Here is a 17,370-nt window from a genome sequence, read left to right as displayed (position 1 = left end):
CAACTTGTACTGATCTGACTTTATAATATCTGTACAGCAATAGAAAAGCTCAAGCCAAAAGGTTCAAATTATTAATGTGTTGGGGGGTTTTTTGGTGCCAAGCAGCAAGACTGAAATTATTATGGGATTTTTTTCATGTGACATGGAACCTTCCTTGAAGAAGGCTGCACCAAGAATTCAGACTATTGCAACATTATCCTCCTAAGTGCTTGAAATGTTTGGATATGCTACCTATCTCTTCTTTCTGGCATTTCAGAAGCCAGATGGTTAATTAACAATAATAGCAGCCCTTCAAGATTTGGAACAGTTAGGTAGGCACAGGTGCCAGTTCTTTGTGAGATGGGGTCAAAGATAAGTTACAGGTTTTTGTGCTATCTAAAGAATTACTTCTCATAAAAATAATATCTTATTTGAAAAATTAAGGGCCAAGATAATAAAAGAACAGGCCTTGAAATAAGTTTCTAAATCTGACATTTTGCATTATTTTCCTTGTGACTGACTACAGCATACCTTGAGTTTCCTTTAAGATGGGGTAGAAGAGAAGTTGAAGAGATAAATGGAAGTACTTTTGCAGGCCTCTCACACCACTGCCCACATTAATTTTCAAAGAGAGATCAAAATAGTTCAATACAGAAGTCACTGGTTGACCTCACCATCTCACAGCCTTCACTTTCATTCTTGTCAGTCAGCCATCCTTACCTTCTTTCTCAACTACAGTGGATGTCATAGTATTCTTTTATTTTCCTAAATGTATATAAGTGTATGATCTGTGGAAAGCTCAAGTCCTTGTCTCTCCAGGCCTTTATTTTACTAGGATACTCACTATACAAAGTACACTGAATTCTCACTGTTTTTCTAGAGATGGGTAGAAGTCATTTTTACCATATAGCTAATGGTCTGGGATGCGAAGGCTGATGGAAGTGTGTTACACTTAAACGTTGTGGTCCACTCTCTTCTTACCAAGTGTACATCATTTGGACAGGTGCAAGTCCCTTTACTTTCATCATAATCTCTGGTACCCAATATAGTCTGGTGACCCTTCACCTACTTTTGAAAATTAAGAATTTTGGAAAACAAAACTAAAAGAAAAATGTATGTTTTTCTAAAAAGAGCAAGTTAACGAGTCCTTCAATATTTCCACGATTTCAAGATAAGTTGTTTGTCTTTTCCCTTGGATCTTTTGAGGTCTGTGAGACTTCCTTTAACGAACCAACATTTAACAATGGACTTAGCGTACTATAAATGATATACAGACAGGTAACATACCCTCTTCAAGATTTAGGCTTCTCAAAGGTAATAATAACACATTGGCAGTGGATAGTTTCAAATTACTTTTTTTTTCCTAATTGGCAATTAAGTCTAATTAACTTTTAGTTAATATTCAATGATTTCCTTTAACGAATGGAACCCCGATGAGATCACATCTGTTAAGACCACTTGGTTTGTGTCTCCGTTTTCAGCATATTTCTATAGTTTAAAATGAATTCATCTTCAGACTCAAAGATCATGTATCAGCCGGAATGAAAGTATGCATTTATCTAAAGTTACCATGAGTCCAGAAAACTGAAACAGTAATTTGAAGAATAACATTGGTATGTAATCCTCAGGGCTTGGGTTGGAAAACTTGTAGAGATCAAGCTGGAAGTTTGAATATATGGGGTGTTTCTTTGATATTAGCTGGATTCTTTTTGTGAAATGATTTATAATATTGCTCTGATACCTACACCCAATGGACAGAAATGTAAAGGGTCATGTCCTCAATTACTAGCTTCAGGGTTAAAAAACAGACCACTGGATAAGTACTCATTCAAATCAAGCTGAGGATTCTGTCTCAGTTTATATATAGTAAATATATTTTCCTGATGGATCTTAGAAATTAATGTTAAGATTTACTTCAGTCTCCCAAAATGAGAAACTGGAGATAGCAGATTACATTATATTAATGAGACATGAACAAGCAAATAAGTTTACTTAAGTCTTTTAGGAACTCAGCTGCAAAATTTTATCCTTACATGGACAGTCCAGCTAACAAAAATAGAGCTGTTTGCATGAGCACAGAACATTTGCCTAAGTAAAGGTTTGCAGGAGAGTCATTAAGCACATTTTGTACCCTTAGCTTTCCAGGCGCTGATTTCATTCAATATCTATTTTTGTTTATTGCTTTTTTATTTTCTCACATTACATTAATGTGTGTCATGGTTGAATTTTTGCTACTCACCCTATGTTTTTCCTTCTGTTTCTGTCCCACTTTATGTTTTGTGCAACCTCTCAGTAAAATAACATGCAAGTAAATCCTCCAAGACTGTCTCTATTTTAATCCGACTGATTAAGAAGACTTTTCTAACTTGTTTTTTCATCAGTTCAATATTTAATAAATATACAGGTATTGCTCACCTTATGTAGATTAAGGGACATTTGGGCCAGTAGAGTAAAACCTTCCTATTTGATGAAAATTGATACCATGCAAACCATAAAATTAAAGTTTGGTTATGAGTAGTTTTCTGTATTTGAACATAATACTCTATTTCCTTCACAGAAAACAAAAATTTTAAACTTTGCTTGAAGAACTGAAGCAAAACAGGAATGTCAGTGCACAACTTCTTTTGTTAAAATGTGGTGCCAAAGTTCATGTAACAAGCAAAATTTACGGTAGTACAAAGCTACATAACATAGCTGGATGGAAATAGCAGAAGTCATTATTCTTTGTATAAACACCATATGTCATAAAAGTTTGTTTTGGCTTAGCTATTGGGTCGCTATGTATTGAACCTTTGCCACTTCATTTTTGCAATTCAGGATTATTTTTTTTTCATGCATTTTAAATTGAGCTCTAGTTGTTCGATTGCAAAAAAATAGACTTTCCTCACAATCAGAAAAGAGTGTTACTAACTCCCATCACATTTCTTTACCTAATTCAGATCCCAGATTTCACCTTTCCCTTGTATATGATGGGCCTGGGTCAATTTTCATTTGCCATGGTTCATGTTGATGTGAGTACACTGACATTGTGGAATTAATTTCAACTTTTAGCTGTGACAATGATATGGGAATGGTTGCTGCTCAGTCTGCTGCCAAACTCTTCTGTAATGTAATCTTATTAATTTCCAGAAGTCAAATAAGACTTGGTTAGGTGGAATCCTTCCAAAAGCAACCCCCGAAGTGCTTAGGAAAAGAGTAACTATACGATATTCTGTGGGATATGTTTTTATCAAAAAAACCCAAAACAACTAAACCTTGAATTCCTATTTTAATATTTAAGAGTACTGTACAGGCTCCGTATTTCATTCTTAAAAGAAGCTCCTAACATCTTAGAAAAATGTAGAATGTGATAGGACTTCTCATGAAAGTAGGGTTGTTAATTAGCTCTAATGCGTTGCCTAGAACAGGCTTTTGTTAATTATATATGCCTAGGTTAAATATTAATGGTTAGCATTTATAAAGAGCTTTGCATTTTTTTTAAGTACTCAGCAAACATAAACTAATTATATGTCACAATATCCTGTCTAATTAGATAACTGTGTAATTTCCCCACAAGATACATTATTTTTCACTTCCTGTCACTGAACTATTGTGCAGTATTGCTTTGCATTGCTAAATGGTTCCTTTCCACTCCAGGAATGACTAAAGTAGGAGGAAAAAAAAAAATACATGATAACTGCCTGGGAAATTTCATTTTCTCATTGGAAAATTCTAAGCTTGTAGTTAGTTTACTTGAAGGAAAGAGTCAGTTTTGCTGAAGCTCCTGAATAGAAAACAAACAAACAAACAAACAAACAAACAAACAAACAAACAAACAAAAAATGGGTGGCCTCTTTGTACAATGTGGAAATGTTACATTTGGTGTTTTCAATAAAAAAGATTTTGGAAAGCCTTTTTGCTCCAAGAGTTTTGTTTCTGTATACTAAATAAAAAAGAAACACACCTTACATGTCCCTTTTTGCAGGAACCTTTTGAAATTTTTCATGTTGCTGGCTTCTGGCCTAATCTGCTCTCTACTGCTGGGAAACATTTGCAACCTGTGGTATATGTAGCATGAACAGATCTTCTGTGAATCCTTCTGGACAAAATATATGTTGCCTTTGATTGTAATATTATTAAAACTGTATGCACTGATATCTGTCTATCTGACTGTCTATTTTTTTATGTTATCCATTCTTAACATTTCTGAAGGCATCAGTTTGGGGATCAGTTTGAAATAGAAAAATGCCATTTTTGCCTGAAAATTCAGGTGATATCATAAAATCGAGAATATCTTATCAGTAGAATACCTTACATAGTATCTATCTGAGCTTCGCTTTATTAGAAATGGTGAATTTTGCTACATTTACTCTCCCCTTCCATTAATCACATGAATGCTGAGATATGTCCTCTGAAAACTGGTGTCACTGCCTCTGCTGAATGGCAAAGTGCTTTGGAAATATGTTACATCAATGCACCAAGAGTGACTTAAAACATGGATTTCAGAAAATTTGTTTCTTTCTTTTATGTAGGATGAGACCTGTCTCCTAAGAGATACTTGACTGCTAGCAAATTGCGCCTTGGTATTTACCATGTCAGTTTGAAGGAGCTTCTCTGCTTCTGTTTTCATGACTCACATGTGTCTGACCCAGGGTTTGTTAAGATACTGTTAATGCTACGAGATTTGTTTTTACTATTTCTTATTTGAACAGGAAACAACTTGAGTCAGGATCTTTCCTCTTCCCACAGAGCAGCATTCTGGGTGCTGGGACATGAAAAGCCCTTTATGCACCACAGGCAGAATGAACAGTCGTTTTTTCCTAATGCTTGGCGAGGTTATGAAGTTGTCAGTTTAAGTTGCTGCTCACAGTTGTCAGTTTGCCCAAGCAGATCCTTGGCACCAGAATGTGACACGGCATCTTTCACTGAGGCACTAACAAATAAATATATCTACACAAGAATTTTTCTTCTTTGAAAGAATGAGTAATGGTTAAATTCCTCATCTGTGATTTTTAGAAGGAGCTATGGGAATGAAGTGTTCAAATCCCACTGAAAGTCAAACATACAAAACTCTTAGGCACTTAAATGTTAGGACTGCCTGTTCCAAGGACTTGAAAACATAACAACTGTTGTTCAAATTAGAAATCTTGTAAGAGTGAAGCATGGTTGAAAATTAGGCTACTTATTTAGGTTCTCAGGGAAAGATTGAACTGCAGTGGCAATTCTGACCCCAAATTACTCAGATATTTTGATCATGCTACCAAAAAGGCTCAAAAAGGCTCATCTTAAATTTACATTTCTGGTAATCTTGGCAACACAGTTAAGTCATCTTTGCCACTCTCTCTGAAAAGGGAACTATTTCAATCCTTGTGTAGATGGTGGTAAACATCATGTATATGATGAAAAGAAAAAGGAAATATCCATCTGTGCTCCTAACAACAGCAGCTTCAGTAAATGCAGAAGCATGATCATCTGAAGTTTATGTTTGTGGAGAAAGGTAAAGGAAGAAAGAATTTCCAAAATTTAATGTTCTAAGGAGGCCTTTCTGGAGTAACTGCTAGCTTATCTGTTGTGTCTGTCTGTCTGATTTAGATTTATTAAAGGCATGAAGAAAGTTGTATGTCTTTTGAGGAGCACTGCCTGTGGTAGTTACAGCTCTTGGGTTATGCAGGCCCTGCATCCTTTCTCACTCAGCCCCTATTCATGTTACGGATATATTCACCCTGCCTCTACCTAACTAATTCATCAACAGATAAATTGCCAGGGTTGTGGCAAAGCACAGCTGCAGTGCAAACATAGATATTAACATTCCCATGACTTTAGAAATATGGTATTATGGCTCATGGAATTTAATAGAGTTCCGTGCATTCAATTCCTGTGTCACTGATGTCATTATACATATGTTAGAAATCCCATCTGAAAGATACAGATTACTTCAGTGCCTTTTGTTCATCACTAGCACTATAGAAACCATATGTAGTGGGATTTTTCAAAAGCATGTACCATGGACCTAACTCTGCTCAAGTTCAAACTGGAGAGTTTTATCATTAATTGCACTGGAACCTGAAGTAGGGCAAGACCAGCTGCTGTAGAAGATCCAGTGCTTTATGCTTCTTAAGAGAAAGATGACAGAGGGGCTCATTCTAGATTCGAGTCAATGGGATTTCTGTGTGCGAAAGAATGTCTGGCTCTTGTGAAAGAAACAGGACCTTAGCAATAGGACTTTAGAGAATGACATTGGCTTCAGCCATGCATCCACACACGCTGACATAGGCTCCTCAATTCAGACCGTTTCCAGGAGCACATGAGCTGGCGTGTTAACAGTCCTGCTGCAGGATCCAACTCTGAAGGACGTTGTAAGAATGAGCTTAGTGACATTCACTTTGAGTTTTAGTGCCTATGTTTCCAGACAATGTTACACACTGTGGCTGTAAGTAATATTTGAAAAGGCAAAAACAACCTGAAGTGTTGAATGGGTACCTCAAAGTTAAGATTCTTCTAAAGTGTAGCAGAAGTCAGGGCAGGCAAGTGAACACTTGCAAACCTCCATGGAGTATACAGCATTTATAATAAGAATTAAAGATGAATCTACAGGACATCAACTACTCTTATATCTCATAAAAGCCTTTGGGGGATTGTAGGCTTTTTGGAGGTAATTCAAATTCACATATAACCCTGAGCCTAGAGTGCATCTTGAGTGCAAAGTAGATCTACACCACTACTGGCCTCTCTTAGCTATTTTAAAGTGCCTTTCCAAAGCAAGGTAATAACAAATTACTTAAAACTGATTAAAGAGTTACATTCAATTTCCAAATGTACTGGAGAAATATAAAAAATGTTAATTTAGATAAGAATCAGGCACTATCATTTTAGTCTGATAGCATTTCACATCACTTGTAAAGCTGAATGACTACAGAAGTGAAGGGCAATAATGAACTGATACTCTGCTTCAAGTGAGATTAAATTTTAAACAAATATCTGTATATAGATGGAGATTTATAGAGGAGTCTAAGGAGAAAAAGCTTGATATGTATTAATACAAGTATATTCTACAAATCTTCAACTTAACCCCAGGGTATCCACCTTATGTACCATGTATTAGTGTTTAATTTTACCTTGAGTATTCTTTTCTTTTTTATTTCAGTCCTCCTCCACAAATTCTTCGGATATATTTTTCATGGTATTTTGCTTTTATACCAATATTTCAATGTGTTTTATTTGTCTTTCTCTGTTTTTCTCCTCTTCTGTTGGTTATTTTTTTGAGAGTTTTTTTAGACTTTCCTTGAGATAATGAACCAAGGAAGCCTGGAGACTTGGTAATGCAGTCTCTGTATTACACCTTCAATGCTTCAAACACAACGCAGCCCTCTAAAATTAAGCAGTGTACAATCTCCCTTTCCCTTCAATAACCATATTTAACTTCAGTCCTCAGGTTATGTGCACTTCCTCCACAACAGAATATTTTGGGTCAAATCTTGTCTGTGGTCTGGCATCCTGATCAGAGGAATAAAGGGTTCGGCCAGTTTCTTCCAGGTTTCTAAGTCTGTAGTAGTTCTCCTGAATAGGGGTGGCATGTGTTTTTTTGGGGCAAAATGCTAGACTAAGTCTTATATGCTGAGCTGGGGCTGGGGACATTTGACCTACCAGCCATGGATGTAGCTCTTAACTGAGCCTTGGGCCGTATGCAGCCAAGTGGGCTACCACAGGAAAACCTAGAAGTTATTATAGCTCCATGCAGCTTTTCTGTGAAATAGATGATGGCAAAGGTTTGTATCTGACCCTAAAATATAAATCAATGTTATGCTACTAGATTTACCTTGACAACAGAAAGCAAGCAGGCTATCATTATTCCAGCACTGAATATTTTTATTTTTGTAAATTATAAATATTACTTTTTCCTCTCCACCTTCAGTCTTAAGAATGTGGTTTCACATTTCATTTAATGCTAAATGGTTCATTACATAGAGTAGCAACTTAGTTCTCTTATTATGGTGTTATCTTTCACTTTGTCAAAATATGTCTACTTGATAAGAAATCTGACAGAAGTTGCTTATGATGGGATCACTAACAGCCATCAGTTTCTCTCTAGCAAATGAAACTGTAACCATGGAAACGGCCTTTTTTTGCCAGAATGAAAATGAGACAGCACTCTGCTGCAGCCATTAGTAGAATACACAAATGTCCCTCAAGGCAAACATCTAAAGCAAATGGACTGCAAAGTAAGGAGCACTAATTTCTATTTATTTAGGATTTGTAAACCTAGTAGAGCAAGATATTAACAAAGGAACAAACAAAAGGAGGTTGAAAAAAGATGTTTGTATTTTTCTTTCCATTTACAAAACTCCACATTTTAAATAAAAATACTTCATTCTGATTTTACAAGTATAAGCTTAAATATTACCGTAACAATGTACTTAAATAATGCCGTGGCTTGATTGTGCCTGCTCTATGAAGAAAATGAAAAAAAAAAAAATTACGCTAGAAGAATGGTTGTTTTTTTTTTTTTTCAATTTTTGGAAATGCTCATTTTAGTGCAAAAGTATTAAAAATACTGAGTGTGTGACTTTTTTTTCACACTGTTTAATTTTCAGACAACCCTGTTCATACTGATAAGATACACCAGGGCTGATAATAAGTCTATTCTACACTATCAGCAGTCAGTCACAGGCTGTCAAAGACCTTTCAAGTGCCAGACTCTTCTTACTGTCCTCTTTATTCAGTACTACGCCCCTCTTGCTACAAACTACATATTGAATGCATTGATTCTTTTGACAGACTTGGATTAGGTGAGGGGTCTTAAACCATCTACGATGTACATCAGTAAGATATACCTTAACTTGTTTGCCTTCTCCTTTCACATCAAAAATCATAGTTGCTCTGGGAACAGCTATGTCTAGCCTCTGTTCTATTTCCAGCTCACTGAATAAACTAAAGATACAATTTTCCACTAGGATAATTAGTTCGTTAACCAAAACTGTTTAGATATTTAATTCATAGCCAGCAATGGATTGGAATCATCATGCCAATTACTTACAGATACCTTAGGGTGCTTCAAATACCTGTGTGCCTGTAAATATGACAAAGTGACATGCTGTGACAGCCACTTTCAGAGCACTGTTTCCTATAGTGTGATTAGAAATACTCAACATTGTTCTGATATGTTTCACATAGGTCAGGGTTAAAACATACTTATAGAAGAAGTTGCCTTCTGCCAGATTACTGGCTGTAGCTGTAACAAAATAAGGACTGGGCAATGACAAACTAACCTGAGAAGGCTCTAAAGAAGTGTTCAAGCTTTTATAAACTTACACTCCTTGACCTTTATGGCTTTGTAAGTGTTAACCATGTCACAAATGAACGGACATGGGTAATTAAAATGGCATAACAAAGCCCAGTGCCTCACTGGAAAGTTACCTGGTTATCCTGCCTGAAAAATGCTCCTAAAATACTCCCTCTCAAAACAAAGGTATACATTAAAATAAACATAAAAAAGGGAGAGGTGTCTTGATTTTTGTTTTAGATTGATATTGTCTTTTAATTGTCCTAAGCATATGTTCAGCCATATGTATGAGCATATATGTATATTCACATACACAAAAACATAAAGTAACAATAGTAGATTAATATTGCAGGTAAGCTGGCAAAAAGCTTTTTTAGATTCCTTTAGATAGCTTCCTGAGTCACTGCATGTTTGGGAAAAAGTAAACAAATAAACAAAGCTTGATATATTGGAAAACTGGCAGGGGACAGGGAGGACAGACTTGAATAGCTTTATTTTCTATCTTCTGCTGTAAAAGCATAGGACTACAGTGACGTTTTATGGTAAAGAACACATACCCAGACATAGCACTAGTGAAGTGCAGTGTTTACCCATACTAGTAAACATAATAGTTAATTAAAATTGGCAAAGTTTCCAAGTAAATAGGCTTGTTATTGGCTGCTGGAAGCTGACAGCTGGAGTTACAATTCTCTTTAGTCCAGACATTGGAAAAAGCTTTAGCTGAATAATACTAACCTAGTCTGAAGCTCTATCTCTAGAAGAAAGATCAGTTAGCAGCTGTAATGTCTAGTACCAAAATACATTTGATGTGAGAGGGCAGAAAATAGATTATATTTGTGGCCACATTCTCTCTATTTGCATTACATTTCAAACCCAGTCACCTTTATCATCATCTAATACAGTATCATTGTAGTTTAGGGTACAGACCTTCACTGGTTGCCCATGACTTGTTATTTCTCTACAAGATAGTGAATTATACCAATGATTACATAAAACTAAACAAATATATGCAAATAATATGATGTTTAAACTAAATGTGACTGTGATATTTCATTGCTCATGTAGTTTGTTATTCTGTATTATTGCCATACATTCAGTTGAGATTATGTTCTGGGTAATTTACTTCTCAGCTCTCAACTAGGCATTTATATTTGTCCCTTAATCCTGAATTAATCCCATCTACTCAAGGCAACTAAAATGAGAGAATACATCTCCTAGGCTTCTGCAGTATCTAATAAGACAAGGGAAGCTCATGTAAAGAATAATTCAGCCACCTAAAATCTAAATATCTTGAAGGTGCTTACTTTCTCCATTGACCATACAGAGGGCTGGCAGATGACTTCAGGTAGTGCCTAAAACCTACTGGATGAGTGGTCTGTAGAAGTAGGATAAATTGCCTCATATCCAGAAAAGAAAAGATCAAAGATTTGAAGTCAATTTAAAAATGCACCAGCTTGCAGCACATGTTGTCACAGCAGCAGCATCACCATTGATTTTGCTACTATGCCACTCCTCCTGTACCAACAAAGGCAAGAAAAAGAAGAGAATTAGAAGAAAAATCAGATCAGCTTCAGGAAGAGAAAGAGTAGCACTCCTTTTAACTGAACTACAGATGTTTTTGCCTTCGAATCTGGCTCTGAAATAACGCCAACTGTGCCAGGAGAGCCGGGTATGGCTGGAGCTACAGTAGCACTCACAGTCCAGACCTGGCCCTGCGATACACAACTTCCCGCGGGCATGTGCCACGCACACATCCAGCAGCAACCGCTCACCGCAGGGCAGGGCAGGGCAGGGCAGGAAGGGAGCTGCTGGCACAGCAAGTGCAGTTTTGCCTGTCCTTATTAATCCCACCGTGGGTCCTGATCTTCATCAAGTAAATGGACAAGTTGAAGTGCATCTTAGGAAAGCATCTGGATTTTTTTTTTTTTTTTTTTTCTCCAACTGATCATTCCACACTGGACTTCAGTGAGTATTTCTGCTTACAGTAACACCGCTGAATCCCATTATACTGTCAGGCATCATGGGTACAGTGCACCACTGTATATGGTTATACTGAAAAAGGAACTTTATATATAGCTAATTGTCTCTGGTAACTTCAGTTATTTCTGTCCTGAAGAGCTTATTGTCTCTATATGACAAAACAGAAATGCATTTTCACAGTTATAGAGATAAACCTGCCTCACATAGAGTGATAAGAAAAGTTCCAGATACTATGTGCTCTTCACATTCAGAAATTATTAGTTTGCATGTTACTACTTTTGTGGGTACTGATGATGACCTTAATAGTTTGTTGCTGCTCATTGTTTAATTCTTATAATTTATTATGAAAGGATTCTGCTATATAAGATAAGAAAACTCTTAAAAATAAAAAATGTGAATATGTGTTCATGTTTCAAAATGCAGATGAAAACAGTATGTTTATCACTTTGTTTAAGAAAATGTTATTTTAAAGATCTAATTATCATTTTTAAAATCTAATTTTAATGTTATTTTAAAGATCTAATTATCATTTTAAAGATCTAATTATCTATTATCAGTGCAGTTCCTTGGGAACATATTCTTACTGAGTAACTTTACCTGACTCGAGTGTCCTGAGATTCTTAGATGAATCACTCCTCATAGAAACCTACCTATTCCAGCTGCTCTGTAGAGAGACTAGAAGGTTTAAGTTCTTATTTTGAAGAATCACATCAGTCAATGCATAAAGCTAGTCAGTCTTAAAAGCAAACCTTGACAAAGGATCATTGATTATTCTCACTATTCATCCCTTTCAAATAATCCATTTCTCCCAGACCAGAGGAACAGGTTAGGAGCAAAGTTTTTGCAACAGATAGGTACGCTACTTCTTTAGCTTCAACTCTGGTTTCAGCTTCTGTATTGTCAGATACTATCCTGGCTGAGTGCACAAGGCAAATATCTGCATCATTTGAACTATTAAGTTCAGGAATGGCCATTGAAATTATTCATGTTTATTCATTAGCATAGCATATGCATTTCAGTGAGTGTAAGAGAGAGAGTATTCTCCTGACTGATTTTGTGTTTTCCAGTATCCTTAGGCATCTAATGCTACTTTAGGATCTCTGCTATCTGTTGTAGCTTGGAGTATTCTGGACATCATAAACGTGTGCCTTGTATGTTTTCCTTAACAACTGAAAAGACCACAATTATCAAATAAAATATAATTGATAAGCAAGCAGGATCTGCATAAAGAACATTAAAAGGCAGATTGATCACTAAATCTGATAACTCTTAACTGCTCTAGCACATGTATTATAGCAATATGTTCCCTGGCATAAAATAAACCTAGTTTCAAAACACTAGGATAAATTACAGATAAGCCCATTGTTGCAATTTCTACAATGAGTAAAATTTCAATTAATTTTAAAATCTTTTATATAGCAAACTAAAAAAATAATCATGTGAAGAATCTAATTATAGGGAATATAGAAATCTGAAGATCTCCCAGTCTAAAAGACCCAAGGTCTGTACAGTTTGATATGTAATGTATTGCTGGGCTTACAGTCAGACATCCCTACGTCTGTAGGGATGTGATCATGATAATCCTTGGTTTGTTTCAAATAAATCTCTGTTCTCCTGTGCTGAGCTTCCTACAGATGTGCAATAGCTTTTTCCTAGAAACACTGCCAAGAAGGAGCACAGTAACAGGGGTCAACTCCAACCATGAACTTTATGAATTGTTTAGTGGCACATTAAAGACAGCATCAAGTTCACTTATAAGCTTTGAAATGATCTTATTTCTAGCCTGTGCAGGTGGATGATGATTCCCTGTACATTTGATTCACTTGGTCAAGATTTAACCCATTGTCTCTTACAGCTCTCACCTCTGCAGAAGTCTCTGCCTTCTGCTTTTTATACTTTATAACAGTTTTACCAGAAAACCAAGTGGGGCAAAATCCGGAAAATATTTAGGATGTAGGGATATTGCTATCACACAAGGCTGCTTCTTAGCTTTTTGACTCCAGGCTTAGTTCCAGGAGCGATGTCCTTCACAGAATCATTTCAGAGTGGAGAACCATCTAGTTTACACCATGACACACATGATGCTTCAGGATCAACTGCAACAAGAGCAAGGTTCCTGGTTTCTTTAGTGTTGACCATTTCAGCCCCTTGGTAAATGACAGCAGATTTACCTAGTTTGGTGACTTGCAGTTACAACTAGCTGAAATTTGTGGGATCTGCTTTGTCAATTTAATTCAGCATGCACTCTAAAAAGAAGTAAGACCAAAGAATTAAATTCTGTAGCACCAACTTCCACACTATCAGTGCCACTACCTATCCACCCAGCAGAAATTAAAATTACCCTTGAATAAGCTCTAAATCTAACGTCCATCTGAATCCTTATTAAAATATCAGCTTGGTTGCTCCCTAGGCAAATTCAACTCTACTTCCATATCATTCTTAAAATACAAAGCTGCTCTCTTTGGGGAGATGTGGAACCAAATAGGCAAGATGAAAGTCAAGATAATATCTGCTATCTAGAAATGATTAAATCAAAATCCAGCTTCTGTTTTTTAAACTTCATGTTCAGATTGACTCTTCTGCTTTATCTGGAAATGTTGTGCCAAGAAATTTGCATGCTAGCAGAGAGAGAAGAGAATGACCCATTGACTACAAATTGATGAGTGCTAGTCATATTATGGTAGCAGTGTAATCCCACTGTCCCTCAGTGTATGAATCATATTCAGCATATCCATATAGACCATATCCATGCAAGTGCTTCTTTTTCTTCCTGTTATGTAGCTAATTATTTTATTTTTCTTTCCTCCTCTTAAACTTTTGGCAAATGGAGGGATGTTGGAAGCATGAGTTCTGCCAGGACTAGTCTACTGATCCCATCTACTGTTATTGTTGATGTAGAATTCCTCCTCAGATAGGACATCTTTTCTTGGACAAAGCTGCATTAACATTTACCGAGCAGTAACACCAACGATAGAAGCTTAAACAAGTCACCCAGGTGCATTTAAGAGAGCTGAAATGGCTACTGAGCCTATCATAGTAGTCTTACAGTAGTGCTAGAGGAGACCTGTGTGAATAACTGAATGTTTTGATCAAGTGGGTAAAGAATAATAAATTGCAATAATAATTTGAACAGTTTTAATATTCTAACAGAAAAGAGATCTGAGACTTTATTTTCAGATTGACCAAGATATCAAATATTCAGGGGATTATGTGAAAAAGTGGAAAATTTTTCTAAATGAAAAGTTGTTTTGAAATTAAAAAAATCAAAACATTCCACTCGAAAATGTCAGAGTGAAGTGTTTTGACTTTTTAAAATGTTTTTACTGAAAAATGATAAATTATACATGAATTTGTGAATTGTTTTATCATCTCAAATATGCATTTTATTTAAAAGAAAGTTACAGCTGTCTTCATAGGATTTTTTTCATGACTCTGGTCTAAGTAAGCAAGTTTTTCTTCCCCAGTCTTTGTCTTTTAATTTGTTTGACATTTAACATATATAGCTATCATAAATCTCAAAGACTCGAATACTTTTGTTTTAAGAGTAGATCTGACTTTACTGAAAAGTAGCACTTATATTCATAGACACACACACACACAGAGGGACAATTTCTGCTCTGAGTTATATTTTAGAACTGAATGATTATTCTAAATTAAATTGAGTTACTTCAGAATGAAACTGCCAGCAGGTTTAGGCCACTGTGAGGTAGCTATTGAGAAAGCTGTGGTAAATCATGGCATGACCTACTGGGTGCTTGACAACATCTGCATAATTACTGCAATGATTATTGCAATGCTGTCTGTACTGTGTTGCATGATATAGATTCCATGATAGAAATTAATTACTGTCATAACGTTACTTCTGTTTTCAAAGAGTTGTTTGGACAGCTAGAGAAATGAGGTAGCATTCAATTTTAGGTTTTAAGTTAAAATACAATTGAGATGGGTAATTACTAAAAGTCATTACTGAGCTTGAACCTGCTATTTCCTCTTATATTTCTTATATTTATCTGATTTATATTTGGGTAAAATCAAATCCTGAGAGGAATAATTTCTGATTAGATCATATCTGCTATTTAGTATCTGTGGGGGATTTAATGCAATTGATGTTAATTTTTGAAATTTGGCCAAGTTGTAGTTAACATCCTACAGATGAGTCATAACAAAATACCTTCCTTTGTCTCTGTACGAAATATAAATACAGAGAATATAAAGTGTTATCTCTTCTTTTGGTTATAAAAAGTATTTATTCTTTTTAATCCTTTTCTGTTATGCATTTTTTCCATTCTTTCCTATCAATGATATTTATTTTCACTGTTTCTAAACTGTCTTTATAACAAATATTGGGAAAAGCTACTGACTACTGTGGTTTTAAATTATAAGGAAATCTTAATACTATATTATTTATTTATGTTCAAAGTGAAATATACCTCTGCACTGAATGTTATGTCTCTTTCGGTTTGATTTTGATATAGTTCTTATTTCAATCACAATTATTTTAGATATAACAATGTAATAGTAGAAAACTAACTTTCTACCTTATAAAGGTTTTGGGCCATAGACTGATCTGGTAAGTGGCTACAGCTCAGTGAAGTTCCTCTATGTTCTTTCATTTGTTTACATCAGCAGAAAATTTTGGCCTCACAAACAATTACTCCTATAGGACCCAGGTGAAATGAATGGTCAAAAGATGTATCACTGAAATTAATTTTCAACATGCTTTTGTTTTTCTGCCCTAAGATGAAAGAATGATTCAAACAAAGATAAGCGTCACATCAAGCATTGTGATGTGTTTGTGTTAGCTGACATTTTCCTGGATATTTTAAATAACTCTTAAGCAATTGAAAAGAGCCTTCTGGTAACTTGCATGTATCAGCTGTGCTTGGAAGACAATAGCTTGCCAGGCAGTAATATGGACAGTACTGAAACCTCTACATTTTCCCTTGAGTGTGAATGTTATAAATAGTGACTAACTGAAACTTTCAGACTTCTGAGCAAGATTTCATTTGCTGGGGAATGGTGTGGGAGTAGTGTTCATACAGAGGTGGAAAGAAAAACCAAGATAATTTAACGATAGTTTAACTGGGTCTCTTTGTTTAAACTATTCCCAGGAGGTGCATGCAGTTTGGCTTTGTAGCCCCAGTCTCAGAAGGACTGGAAGACCTTCTTGTAAAAAGACATATGACAACACATATATAACAAAGAAGATATAATTTGAGGTTTAATTTGGCATCTTTTTACCCTTCATCAGTATTCATGCCTGCTTCAGACATCGGCATTGCTTTCAGATTAGTCAAACTTCATAGTATAACTATGTTAAGTAAAACATAAGAAAATAAGTAAAATGTTTTTATCAGATGATGACAATATTTAGGTATTCAGAAACATCTGTTTTCTTCTTTTCAAGTTATCTCAATTTTCTCATGTACTCTATAGAAAGTATTTGTTTACCTCGACTACATTTCCATTTACCTTTCTCTCATTATATTTGGTTTTATTTCCCAGTAAATATTTCACCAACATGAAATATTTCTGAATTATTCTCTGTTTCTATCAACAGAAATGCTAAATATAGTCTGCAGCAGTGGCTGCCTTCATTAATATGATTTCAAAACAACAAACACGATGCTCAGTGCATACTTTATTTCTGCTAGGAGACATCACATTTCTAATTAAACTCAAATGATAACTGAATGAAAATACATGGAATTCAACATGATTATTTATATAGTACTTTTAATTATTGTTACTTTTACTGGGCAGAAGAAAAAAACAATCATAAAGCCGAGGATGACATTTGAAAAAAATGTATTTTCTCAATGAACAGGCTTTGTTGTCACAAGTACTATATGGACAATAAGATCTTTAGAGAGCTCTGCTTGTATCACATGTTGTATTCCTCAGGAATTAGCAAATTCATCCAGGAAAGAACCCTAAGGTTTCTCCACTATAGGTCTTTGTAATACTCAGGAAGTTTTGCTCTTGTGGTCTATGGAAAATTTAAGAAAAGAAAACTTAAGAAAATATAAAATAATTTAGGAAAATAAAATTTAAGAAAATAAAATTTAAGAAAGAAGAAGAGAAAAGAGAAGAGAAGAGAAGAGAAGAGAAGAGAAGAGAAGAGAAGAGAAGAGAAGAGAAGAGAAGAGAAG

This window comes from Tyto alba, unplaced genomic scaffold (genome assembly GCF_018691265.1).
Source record: "Tyto alba isolate M040663 unplaced genomic scaffold, T.alba_DEE_v4.0 Super-Scaffold_9, whole genome shotgun sequence".
In the NCBI taxonomy this organism is placed as follows: Eukaryota; Metazoa; Chordata; class Aves; order Strigiformes; family Tytonidae; genus Tyto; species Tyto alba.
This window is presented reverse-complemented; position numbering follows the sequence as displayed.